This window comes from Lingula anatina, chromosome 1 (assembly GCF_051362555.1).
Source record: "Lingula anatina isolate TDL-2025a chromosome 1, LinAna3.0, whole genome shotgun sequence".
Taxonomy (NCBI): domain Eukaryota; kingdom Metazoa; phylum Brachiopoda; class Lingulata; order Lingulida; family Lingulidae; genus Lingula; species Lingula anatina.
The window spans coordinates 45830672-45844673 of NC_141767.1; the positions used below are offsets into that span (position 1 = coordinate 45830672).

Consider the following 14002-nt stretch of genomic DNA (forward strand, 5'->3'; position numbering starts at 1 on the left):
CATTTGCTGTTTATTTTTTCGGAGAATGTTTCTTTGAATTGCCGGTGGGGTAACAGTTAAGGTTGATACTTCAGTCACGCTTGACTTTATATGGGCTGGTGGGCGGGCCAATGCCCTAGGGTTGTATCCCAATGGCACGGTCTCACGAGGTACCTCGAGGTGCCGAATCCAATCACTTTCTGTGGCGAAGTGTCAGCTTACTCAAGTCACCGGCAAACGGGATACGTTTAACTCAATTTAGAATACATGATGCAAAAACAAGAGAAATTCAGATCGAGGAAAATATACTGTATTCCAAATTCATTTGGCCTCCTTTTGGCAAACCAATACGTATCTTGAGTGGCATTGTATACGCCAGTAATCCATAATGATTATTACACGTATATCTGAGCTCGGAATGACCTTTCATGTAACTGCATTGACCTGTCGGACGTGGTATGTAGACAGGCCACCTAATAAAACCTTTTGTTTTCATAGATCAATATAGTCTCGAGAATAATTAAAATCACTTCTTAAATCTATAGAGAATCCAGTGTACGTGAATATTTCATAACCATGATGTCACAAGCCATTTAACCTGTGTTCCGAACCGTGTAGAAGCTGTCTGTTGTACTTATGCTAGGACGAAGCTTGAAACGATCAAGAGGGCAGGCCTCATTCACGAATGTTTTGAATTTATGATATTTGTTTTGGGATAGAGACTCAATTTACTTTTTGCTCTTAATCGATAGAGAATGCAACCTCAGAGTAATTCTTGCTGACCCGCGAGCACAAACGCTCACCTGGAATAAGGGGTTTGTTTGCTTTCAGGAAAGTAGCGTCCATTTGAAATAATTAATTGTAGAAATGTCATACAAAGTGTTTAATTCGCTCTAGCAAATGTGCTTTATCGGTATCAGTTCACTCTAATAGAGAACACAAGATCGATCGGGAAAGTTTGTACTACCCCAACGAGAATTTAAAGTGAGTTGCATATATACATATGAGGCTTTAAAGCTGGTAATACAGAACTAAGGCAGTGTACTTGTTTTGTTCTTTGAGTATATGTTCATCGTGCTCATGGGGCACCATATTACATACACAGGCATCTGTACTTTAGTCACTGGTTTGTCACTGCAGTGTTCCTGAAAGGGTTGTCAGAATAACGGGACCTCTTGTCAGAATTCCAACTGGTTGAATGCACGATCATAAACATCGACCCTGATGCAGGCGGTGCTTGACTTGGTTTCAGATAAAATACGGCAGTGAAAAAGATGGCGGTTTTGTCATAAGGGTTGTTTAGTTACAACCTTGCTTTAGTTCCTTTCGTGCCTGATAAACAATCCGATTTCCGAAAGGCATATGCAAGTACTGATGGTATTGAGAAAGGCATTAAGGTATTTTGTCTGGGCGTTTTGAGTTTTTCGAAGGTGAAGATGTTTTTTTGGCTGGCATACCACTCTGCCATAGTTATATTGACTGACCGAAGAGTAGACCCTGACCTTTTCCCACCTGAGTTGCCGGATAATTAAGGCTGTTTTGTTGATTAAAAAAACCAACAAACGCGTATGAAGAGCTCAATAATAGCTCTGCTTTTTCCCTTAACAGCTTAAGCGGTGACCACAAGTTGTAAGCAGGAATCCTTCCAATTTTCTTTGTTTCGAGCAGACGATAAATTGGATAATTGAAACTGACCAAACGAACATTGATTTCAGAATTGATACAGACCAACAAATGTCTGTTGCTGCTTTACAAAAAAAAAAAAAAAAAAAAAAAAAATCGTGACAAAACACAGCATTTAATTTGAGACTTTGCTCAAAATTTTACTGCAAGATGTTTGTACTCGAGGTGCTTGCACTTGCAAACGTTTCTTGTCAATTTATGCCAATCACGTTATATTGCAATAGTGTCTGCTTCTATTGTGAAGTATATCGATGTTCCAAACAGATGAAAATATAGCAAATAAAATTGATACAATAAAGTACACAAGAGCGAACACAGATAGGATATTGCTGTATCCAATTTAATGCCATAACCTTTCGGGCTGTATGGGGCTCTGGAAACCATAAATTCAAATGGAACAGTAACATAATTGGGCTCATCAATTTCATATTCTATTTAAAGTCCTCACTTTATTTGTCCATTTCTCATCTACGAATCTGTTGCATCTCAATGTTTACCCTTAGCATTCACACAAAAATCTTCATTGCGAATTATCCAGGTATAAACCCCAGTCATTTTGACCGCACTCTAAATGACCTTTTATCAGGCTTGCCCTGTAATCGAATTTCTCATTATAACACTAGCAAAAAACCCTTAAAACGTGCTTTCCTTCAAATGAACACCGAATTAATGTCAGCGCGTCCTTGGTTGAAACATGTGCATCTTTTTTATTTCTTTTTTATTTTTATTTTATTTATCCCTTTTTCTTCTGAGTTTGGCCTTTTATGTTGCACTCTGGTATTTTAGTGCAATTTAGTGTATTATGTGGGGCGAACTAATGAAAACTACCACATGCACAGATTGAATGTTTTCAATGACTGGACGTTACCCTAACAGTGGGTGTGAAGCGAAACCTCGGGGTATTTACTGTGTTTCGTTGCTTTTTCTTTTTATCTCCCCCATCTGGGTATTTTCAGCGTTTTATTATTTGTTTGCAAGCACTTCTACCGGTATTGGGTATGATTTATGAGAAGCAAATGGCTGTCGTTTTAAAGGGCTTGCTATGATGATCACATTCTCACCTTTCGCTGTCAAGATTGCGCCGAGGATTAACCCGAGTGAAAAGGTGAAAATACCATTATACAGTAGATTAAAGCAAAGAATGTTTAACTTTCAGTTAAAGCTTATCCTGCGCTTTCATTTAGCATTTAATGTCCACAGTATTCCTCTCGCTACTCGGCAACTGGGACATTTAGGACGCGTTTTTTATGGATGGATCTCAAATCGAATTAAAGGCAAACTAGAACTTCATTAGTATTTATGGCTGTGACATTAAAATTCATGGGCCGGTTGCTTGCTTTTTGGACGGGCACTAAAGGTGAGCGTTGAGACGTTGACTGTCTCCATTCATTCTCTTCTTAACTAAGGGGACCAAAATAAGGACTGAAAGGGCCCAGGGTCGCCCCGTCAGTCGTTGAAACTTAGTTAATTTAAACACTATTGACAGCCTAACATAGCACGAGGTGAGAAGTATGCCCAATGTGTTTGTCATTGTCCAAATCAGAAGGTTGTCAAGCATGCCCCCCTTTTCCTTTTCAATCCACTGATGGAAGTTGTCTAAACAGACCAATTCAAAGCCCCCAAAGACCGTGGGATCGAGGCCTTGCAACTGATCTGCCTCATGACAAAACAGGGCGTATTTTTTTGCCTAACCTTTCTTTTGATATGTGCAAGGCGTATATTTAATATGAACATGCCTGGTTAGGCGTCCTTTCCGCTTTATACGTCCTCACAAAAGCCATTGCAGCACGCTAGACAACACCAGACCCTGCACCCTATTCATTTGTGTTGCCTCTATCGCTTTCAATGCCTACATGACGTGTAATGCCGCACACCGAAAGACCCCCAACGTCACCCCAGTCCGGCTCAGAGAAATGGCGGCAGGCACTCGGCCGTACCCAAAGACCCGTGTTTTTCATTACGTCACCACGGTTCACTTGATGACTGGTTCTTACATAATTTTACGGTCTGATTGTTTCCTTGATATTCATGAATAAATATTTATTTCCTTTTTCATTAACGTGCGAAAAAATATTAAACTGCATTGATTATTACGGCTTCCCTTGACGTGTTCACATAGGCTCATTTGTGCTGATATAACATTGTATTATTTCTTTCGATTGTTAAGAAATGTGTTCAGACGTCATACGGTTGTTTTACATAAGCTTCATCCCGATGAGTGAGTTTCCACGTTGGTCTTGAGAAAAATAAAATGGGGAGGGGGCTTTTCTGGTGGCTACAGAAGCCTTATCAAAAACAGATATGCTCAACTTCACTGTTATTTTACAGCATTTCATCGCCGAATTATCCTCTCAGTTGGGACGGGTCTTGTAGCTGGAGAAGGATGACTGAACATTGTCTCGAGATTATCCCTTTCAGAATAGCTTATCAGATATTAATTGAAACATTCAGCACCTATTCAAAAGTAATGATCCTTTCTCTCGCCGTGGTCCCGTCATGTGTCTTATTTGACAGGTAGAAGGTTGTCACTCTAAAACGCTGGCACACGTTACATCGCATGTTGGGCGCGAAATGTTAATTATTTGCTTATAATATTACCGGGAAATTAGCTTTTAAAACAGAAGATTGACTCTTCGGAAAAACCACAAGGTTATGCATTGTGCTCTGGCTCGCTGAAATATTGGCCAGGCGAGGTTCCACTGGAGAGTTGTTCATTTTCCCGTCGAACTAGTCATTAAGATAATTGTGTTTCTGTAATGTAAAAATCGAACTGGGCTGCAAATGTAGATGCGAAATAAAGAGTTGACGTATGGCCATGACGTTAAACTCTTGTCTTTTTCATTTGTTTTTTAGGATGTTCCCTAGCAAAATTTACAATTTTTACACAGAAATCATCGCAGAGTTATTCACTGTGCAATTTCACATAAAGATTATTGTCATGTTAAAGCCGATGAAAGCAAGGCCAGTGTATTAGTAGTGTAATCAGTGTTAGGGGTTTTATCACAAAGGCATGGCTCCCCACTTATTTGTAGCTAAATTAGTTTATCAACAAAACAGATACCCATTGCCGTCGATAATATAGAAACAACGTTTTAAATGAATTTTCACAAAAGAGAGAGATAATCAGAACATTGCAATCCCTCGACGATGGAATCTAATTTTACATCTTCTCGTGATGAACTGAGAATTTGTATGATATTTATTATTTTTTTCAGGAGGTTTTATTTTAACAATGATCCATTTCTAAAATGGATATACATTTTGTTTATGAGTCGATCTAAAATGTTATAATACGTTGTTAACTACGGAATTTTCTTAAGCATAAATATTCATAATGATGTGACATAACCCTATAAAAAAGAAGGATAAAAGACCTTATGTATTTTTAGATTTATCCAAAGAATATGACGTCGATAATGAGCAGACGAGAGTTATCCAGGCCATCAGTTGTGTATACTAATTGGCATGCGCAAAATGTGCACGTCCCAGCACCCTTACATATGTCTCAATAATTTCGGCTTTGAAGTGAAAATAAAATGTTGAGTCACATGATCATTTACCAACTCAAAGAACCCATTTGTATCGATTATTTCTAAATAGGACAGCAGGCCAGAGGAAGAGCGTGTTTCTAGGGGAACTTTTGGGAAAACGTAAAAATTAAAAATGATGTGTTTTTTGTACGAGCTCCAATGTGTTACTTTGAGTTAGATGTATAAATTGTCTTGAGGCACGGGTATAAATTATGGTGTTTGTTACGCAGTCTAACCCAATTTGCGTGCGCGGACCCAGGTGAAGACAGAAACCACATAAAATATATCTTGAGGCTCATGATAGTCTTCAGTGATTTTTCCTTGTCTCTGCGAGTTAGGTCACCTCGGTGTGACAGCAAAGTACTAGCAAGTGTCATTACCGTGCAACTGTTCCCCATTGGGTTTCTTTCGAGGAGTAGACTTTGATGAAAAATCGTAATGAACCCGCGACTTCTTGGTCTGCCCATAAAGGTTACACGGTGTCACACACAGAGCCATTTAGAGACAAATTTAAACAAATTTGATCCATTAAATCACGTTAAATAGGCGTTTTCAAAGCACCGTCCGGTACCTGCGTCGAGTAGACTAATTAGCGAGAGATTTAGACCCACACATAAACACATTACCTTTCTTTCGTCTGTTTGTTGACCGCGACTGAACTTTCTCAAGAGATGGAGGGGTAAATCCCATAAAAACCGCGGTATCAATTTAATCTGCTTTGAATATTCTTTGCCCAAAGCTCACCCGGTGAGAAAAGACCTTAATACCCCGACCTCCATTAAACTGAACTATGTTTGATATAAGGATTTCAATAGCACTTTTTTTCTATAAAAAAATCTATTGTCCCGCGTCCTGCAGGTTTGGCCTCTGCTACATCCTTGACCCCAGATGAGAAAAGATGGGCACTGAGAGATCACCAAACATGATCCATATCAAGTGGAGATCACAGTCTATATTTAATAATACTGGTAATACTGGGATATTCGAAATACCGGAAGAAGCAAAACGCAGATAACCCTAATCCCGTCGACCTGGCAGTGCATTCGCATACATCAGTACAAGCTGAGTACGGCAATTTGTTAAAACTTTGGGAATGCTTTGGGCTCCACGGGAGTGTCGCAGGAGCTTTCAGCAATATATATCAGCCTGTGTGTGTGTGTGTGCTATATGCCAGGCTACTACCAGTTAGTTCTACCGGGTGCAATGCACTTAGTACCACGAGCAGGGCGGATTAACCAGGTTATTCACATGTTTTTATGCTGGCTCTTGTTGTTTATAAGTGATAATGGTTCCAAAGCCATCAACCCGTGCCCGCGTACGAACGCATGGGCAAAGACATTGTTGTCAGAGCCAGTCAAGCCTTTGAAGGAGGCGCCTTGCTATATACCCTGAACATTAAAGGTATTAATTATTTTTTAAAATTCCATTTCCTTCTAATATCCGATATGCACTTTGATTTTTGATGTGCAAACCGAGAAGCTATATGTTTGCTTTTGTGCTTTCCTGTACAATGTATTACTATCGAGCAAACCTATTTCTTTGGCAGAGAATCTCTCAAGACACGTGCAACGGTATTGTAAGAGCTACAGTTCCCTTTGCTTGTATCTAAGTAAGTTAATTTTGCAGTCAGATTTTTTTCTTCGTGCGAAGAAAGAAATCTGTTAATTACCGGGCTTAGTTACATTTCAAGGACCGGGCACACAATGAAATCATTGCCTGCTTTCTTAAACTTTAGATCTTTCAAGTAAATGAGGAAAGGTTGCCTATACGCGAGGAAGTGGGAAGTATGGAAGTGTGCCAAGTGGCACTTTTGAGTAATTGGTTATGTCATTATTCGATTTGATTTCATAATCATATCTACCCTCCATTGTCTTACGGTATTCTATTCAGCCATTTCTTTAAAAAATAAGCCTATTTAATCGTGTCATATTTTAAATGAATATTCTTTATATTTTATTTCAAAACAATGGTATTTATTTCAACATTCGAGTAAGACTCACGCAAAATCTTATATGGGTATTTATTTGATTAATAATTATGTTTACAAATTAACAGCATAACACACCCGTCATTTTGGCATTTTTTATATCATATTGCATGCTATACGTGAAGGGTTAGTATGAATGTATAATTATTCATTGCTCCCTTCATTTTCTGCAATCCACTCGTGTTGCCAAGTATGGTGCCAAAGATCTACAGAGGGAAAAGCTGCTACATCTGGCAAACAAATTCCCAAAGAAAAACCAAAATGCCTGATTGAACACCGCCCCTTGCTTTTCTTGCTCGGATTTTAACGAGCATGTATGAAAGAGCTCGACGATTGGGTGGCCTTTAGATTGCAGCAGGGCCGGTTGTCAGTTTTTGTCGTTCAATTTGAACTCTGGAAGCAGAGTGAGCGAAAAGCACAGTGTGGAAATCGTGTTTCTGGTAAAATATTTCCTGGCCATATGCTGGTTCGTGATTTCTTATCTTGCAGAACATGGAAAAAAGTACCCACCAACGAGTAGAAAAAGGAACCTTGATAGATCCTATCAAGTAAAATCCTCTGACAACATTCTAGATCCAATATGGCCGCTGGCAATGGCGCCAATTAAGATGTTCCAATTTTTTTGCTGCTAAGAGTCAGCGTCAAATATTAGGAGATAAACATCCAAAGCGTCAGATGTTTGTAAAATGAGCAATTCCACATTTTTGTGACTTTTCAATTATTATCATTGACTTGCAGCGATTAATTTTGAAAAAAAATAGACAAAAGCCGTTCAGTTTAATTAACAAAATTAGTTAATAAAATTAGCATCTTACTGAATTTATATCCACCAATACATCTAACCCTTAAATTGATAACTTACTATTTTCACGACAAAATATTTTTGACGAAAAAAATAATGAACCCATTCTTTTCTCATTTCCTTTTAGGGAGTTTCTTCAAGAGTGTGTGAACGCCTTTTACTTGTAAGGGGATTTTAAGATATCTGATTTCGTGCATGTGTTTTTGACGTGTGTTTTCAAGGCAGAAAAAAATAGAAGGTATTAATACGTTTTGAGCTTAAAAGATAAATCTTAGAATATACCCGATATGTTTAACAAGATTAACACTGCTAATTTTGATTAACTATATATGAATGGCTGCTTTAGATTATGTTTTCTTCAATAAAATATTAAATCGCTTTCATAAAATTTTATTTAACTCTCAAAAATTTTCTTTTTTTTCTTCTTCCTATCCTGTCCTTCTCTTGCTGCGTTTTTGATACAGATGAATGTCTTTCAAGCTTTGGAAAAAAGTATATGCACAAGTTGATTGAAACGCCTGTGGTCAGCTCAATAAATTTATATGTATATACACGTATGATATTTTTTGGCAATAAAAAATTAAAATACTAAATAAAATAACAAATTTGATACAAAACGATAATGCATTATTATTAACAAGTGCTATGATTTTAGGTATAACTTTCAGATAAGATGCAGCATCACGCCTGAAATAGAAAAGTAAAAGCAGAAAAACCAGTGTTGATATTTTTGAGGTTGATGAAATATTCCACAGACATTAGTATAAAGCCTCGGTGGGTCGCTGTGGTTTGGCTTCTCAATTGACACAAGATTTCTTTCTTTTTTCTTTAACTGAGTCGGCAAAATAATTTTCCGTACATTTTGTTAGCAGGTATGTCATGCTGCCATAGCAACCGCATGTAGGGGTCGGGGGCAAGCCCTAGTTGCCTTCTTCCCTCCAACGTTTTTTTCTTTGTAGAAAACCAGGCTGTTTCGCTAGTTAAGAGAGATACTAAAACTAAAACGGCACGACTTCCAGATGTTATCTTTTCATAATTCTAAGAATGCCTATCATACAATTTATATATCACTCCATGCGAAATGTTCGTTGTACATTTATATGTGAATTTCAACTGTTCATCACTCTGAATTGAAAGACATATTCTTCTCTATGCAATCTCCTTATTCAAGGCGAGCATATCAGCATGTTCCTATATTCATCTACTGGGAGATGATACACATGCACAATACTTAATGCTCTGTTACCTTTTTATTCATAATCTATTTATGGAATTGGGCCACAAAGCTTAAATAATTAATCCGCACAAATTAAGAGAGACAGTCCAAAACCAACATTCCTTCACACGGGAAGGATACATGATTACTCGGTCAGATGTATGGATGACAAATAAAGCTAATTTTTTTCTTTGTTCTTTCATACATGACATTACGCGAGCTTCATTGACACTTAACATGAATGGCTGCGGCTTAGGGTGTGTGAGATGCATCTATTCACAACGCGATTGTCCGTTATTGTAGGCTGTATGAAGAACCTTTTTTTTCAAAGTGAAGTGCATTGCTTTATGTCATATTTCCCGTAAGGCATCTAAATTTTCTGTTCCAGTGTTTGGCGGATATAATCATGTCTAAAGATGAGCAAATCAAAAACTGTGGGACCATTAGCGAGAGTAACCACTGTAATGCAAATCTATCATATAATTTAGAGGATTCATTTAAGAGAAAATGCGCCGACAAATTACAATTATGTTTTTTCCTGGAATATTAGCTTAAAAACCAAATCTAGAATCCCAAAACGCTATTTACCATGTTAGGAGATGTAATATTTTTCCAGCTCTCCAGTGAGGAGATGCTAATTTAAAATGCCATATCTGTTCTCGTTTTGCTTCTATCAACAGTTTAACCATTGCTGCCACAATTTGTCTGTTGACTTTAAACTCACAACAATAGGACACGGTGCAATGTTTTGAATCAGGGTTTATTATTTTATTTTTTATATTTTCAAAGAGCGATATTTTGACGCATATGAAAACGAAAACTACCTGCCTCTGCGCTGAACAGGTACCTGATAGGTTCAAATATATGCATTTTGTTTACTGAAAAATCATGACATCCCTTATCTTTAGTCTAAAACAACACGCAAAAATATCTTACGAATATGCTAAAAATTTGTAGGTTATCGGACTATCGTATATGAATATACACTTATTAAAAAAGTAAAATGAAATTTGTAAACCTAATAGCTTCAATAGAATCATACGTTTGCAAACGTTGTTTTTGCTAATACGTGTCAAAGAGCCATTTATTTACGTAATGCAACTGGGTATGTCGTGGTTGACGGGGCTCACCAAGTCCTCAGGCTCAGATTTAAATGATGTACGATCTCATGGCATATCACGACTGCAGGAGCTGTTTATCCCTCTTAACCGACCCTTAGAGCTCGATCTATCATAGATAAGACACACAGGTAGAATAGTAAGCTATTTTTTATCAGAAATAGTCGCACTCCGCAACCTCTCACTCGTACAATATTCAGCGATAACGAGAATCTTGAACTCACCCAGACTTATGTTGACATCAAAATGAACAAAGACAAAGGACCAAGTGTTCTTCGGTGTCGTGATGGTAAAACTTATTCAACAAAAAATGATTTGACAGATTTTAAAAAGTACGCCTGCACTCTTTGACACTCAATTTTGAGTCCTTAGCTTACCCTTATATTTTAAAATTCGCGCCTCTTTATTTAAAGGGCTTGCATAATTATAAAACTGGTAAAAGTTTACAGCCTGTCATGGCGTGAAAGCTTTCTAATGCAATCACGTGTGATATTACACTAACAGATAGATTGCGCTTATTGCGTGAAATGTATTTTTATTTAAACTCAGTGAAATATTAAAAATTCAGGAAGCCTATATTTGTAGTATGTTTTAGGGGTATAATGTCGTTACAGTGAAACGAGAGCTCTGGATGCAGTAGTACTTCATAAAAGCATTATCAATCAATATTAAATTATAGAGAAAAAGTTACAAAAATGAAAATTGCTCTTGCTTTTGTACATGTTTCGGAAATGGTCATTTCATAAACTTTCGGAAAAATAATAATTAATTCAGTACAAAAAATAATTTAAAAAAGATAAAAATCTTACTTATGGTTAATTTTGCTTCGTTTTAACCCATAAAAGGCAGCCACAAGTAAAGTTAACATTTTTGTTTTCCATTCTTCAAACCCCTTTTCCTTTTCGAATGGTACAGAAATTCAACGGTCAAGTAAGTTTATTTCATTTCATTTTTTACTTTTAAAAATGCAAGAAAATTAATATTTTTATTTTTGATCATTACTTAGTTGTAACTTGTTTGTTCATGTTAATATATATGTGTTTTTTCTTAGAGAAAAAAATCGTATCTATTCATTAAATTGTTCAGAAATAAATACACAAAATTTGTACTTTTCCTAGTGTCTATTCTTTTATTTTTCCTCCACCTCTTTCATAATTTTTACATTTGTATTTTAATTTCGTAACATTGGTTTATTTAATCTTATTTAAATTGCTTAATCTGTTGAATCTTGATATTCGATCTTCATCAGTATTTACTTTTACGCTATACACAATGTAAATTATCTTTGCAAATCCCACTTTCTAGTGAACAAATGTTGCAATATTTTCCCCAAGACAACCCATTCAAAGGGGAATTTTGGTGTAGATAAGGCTAACTTGATCATTTAAGAATGTCAAATAAGGCCTTAGTAACCATCGAACCTCACTGTCAATCGTTCCGAGTGTTTTTCTATATCACGTTCAACTTAGGGGCATACTGACACCTTAGCATGGAAGCGACACCTTGAATACTAATCGTGCCCTGCTGCAATCTGGGATATCCGAGTGGGCCAATGTTACTAGTAAATGCTGTATAGGTAAAGTATACGAGCGACCCTTACTAGATTTAATATTATTACAATATGGCCAATATCACAGCGAAACATGACATAAACATTTATCCATCCGTTAGTAAATCCTTTGTCACCGAATTGATTTTCTACGTTTTATTCGAAGGCCAATACAGCCCCGCGGAGCAGTGAATAAATTGCTGTTTTCGTCTTTAATGCAAATTATTTGATATGGTATTGTATTTCATTTGAGGATCTTTTTTTTCTAGATAGATTGTATTTTCAGTTCGTTCCCACGGTGTGCAGGAATTTGGAACGTAGGTAAAAAGCGAATGGATGATAATGTGACCAAACGTTTAAAGTTCATAGCACACCTTTGTCTTCCCTTATGCTAATTGAAAAATGAAAAGTGGCATTCAATACAAAAGAATATCAAATTGATTTTCAAAAATATGGGTAATATAATTGTTTTACTTTCAGTTTAAACAACATGCCTTCCAAACGCTTATACGCAGTATTGGGTTGCACGTTCCGACAAAAACAACCCTGATATCATTAAGCCAGTAAAATAAAAATATTAATTTCTCAGAAAAAAATCCTATTATTTTCTTACGCATCAGTATTCTATTCACGTATTTCCTCTGCGCGCGTCTTGTTGAGACAAAAAATAATAGAATGAGTCACCAGTGGAAGATATAAACACCAAGAGTAAAAAAGATACTCGAGCAGATGTACGAATACCAGAGAAAGGTGAATCTTTATCTTCTATCTTTTGTTTTCATTTTCTCTCTCTTTATACCAGAAGATCCAAGATCTTGACAACATCACCTCTTCTGACCTGGTTGATCCACTTACAAGGTAAGTGTACTGGTAATACGAGTTCCTTCTATTTTTAATGCTTTTTTCTTTTTTTTTAATCAATTTCTTTGCATGTTATTGTTGGGGAAAACTGATTGTACGTCTGTTTTGTTATTGAATTCCTCCCGCATAGAAATTGTGACGTTTTTATTAATTTTGAAAGTTATATTTATCATGTTCTAATTTAAGCTTTACAAAATTTCTCATTTATCTATGCTTAACCGTCGAAATGTGTAAATTACTATACTCCTGGTATATTTTCCTAAAATGATTCTAAATGAAAAACAAAACGTGGTTCCAATCCTGTTGAGGCATTTTAACTGTTTATTTCCCGCGAATATTATATCTATTTTTGAAAAAATTATTATCTGTGCTCCACAAATTGATAGTTTAAAAGTGCCATTAAAGATGTTACATAATCTTCAATTGTTTTCTTATGTCGATTACAGCACTTGTACCAGGGTTAATCCCCAAAAAATAATGATATTAATAATAATAATAAACCCATGTAAACTTCAAAAAGGAAAATGAAGCAACCATCATATCCCCCGAGAAAAATAATAAAAACGAAATGCCGTGGTTCTGCCATAACGCTCACGTAACAGACCACATTTTGCAACAACTAAGCGAAGAAAGCTGTCACAGTAAAATAAGCACAGTAGCATTGAGGAGCATTCTGTTTTATTTCAAAGTAGTCACGAAACGTGTTACTTTCAGTTCATACATGCACCGGTTCCATTCGCGATACGTTAAGACCTCTGCCCTTGCGCCTAGCTCTCTTATCTTGCTGCTTCCCTTCCCAAGTAACCGTCAGTCGTTAGTCCAGGTGATTTCCCCACCCTTCCCTGCCCTGTACTTTGGTTCGCCGTAGGGCAAGTCTGGTTTAAAATGGACAATGCAGGCATGGTCACTAGGTATGGACTCCACGCCCGACTGACCATATATAATCACTGAGGCAACCCTGCGTTGCACTAGTATATAAACTGTGCTTTTAGTTGCGCCATGAAAAACAGAATTTGCTTGCAAATGAACTTTATGCGACCCTTGGTGAGATTTTGTCCGCGTTCACGGAATGCTGGGTTCAAACTTTTTTGTCTGAAGTGAAGTTATGTCACACTTATCGGTGCAGAATTCACACAAAAATCGGTTCATGCACCGGACACCTGAGGGTGGGTTTTGATTGGAGTTTCTGTACTAAGTAGTCGTAAACAGCCAAATAATAAACAAAAGGGCCATAGTTCAAGGTACCGCCCTTACGTATGCTTGCAGATCAGACATTA

At 36.9% G+C, this 14002-nt stretch overlaps 1 protein-coding gene across 5 annotated transcripts in view; it reads left to right on the forward strand.

Moving 5' to 3' along the window:
- The first annotated feature begins 11934 nt into the window (after positions 1 to 11934).
- Positions 11935 to 14002, forward strand: part of LOC106162154 (uncharacterized) — a 42330-nt gene continuing 40262 nt past the window's right edge. The window contains exon 1 of one of the 5 annotated variants that reach the window (XR_015333703.1): positions 11935 to 12722. The gene's annotated coding sequence lies outside the window, so the exon portion shown is untranslated. The remainder of the gene's footprint in view (positions 12723 to 14002) is intronic. The other 4 variants (XR_015333701.1, XR_015333709.1, XR_001238299.2 and 1 more) reach the window with 4 other exon arrangements.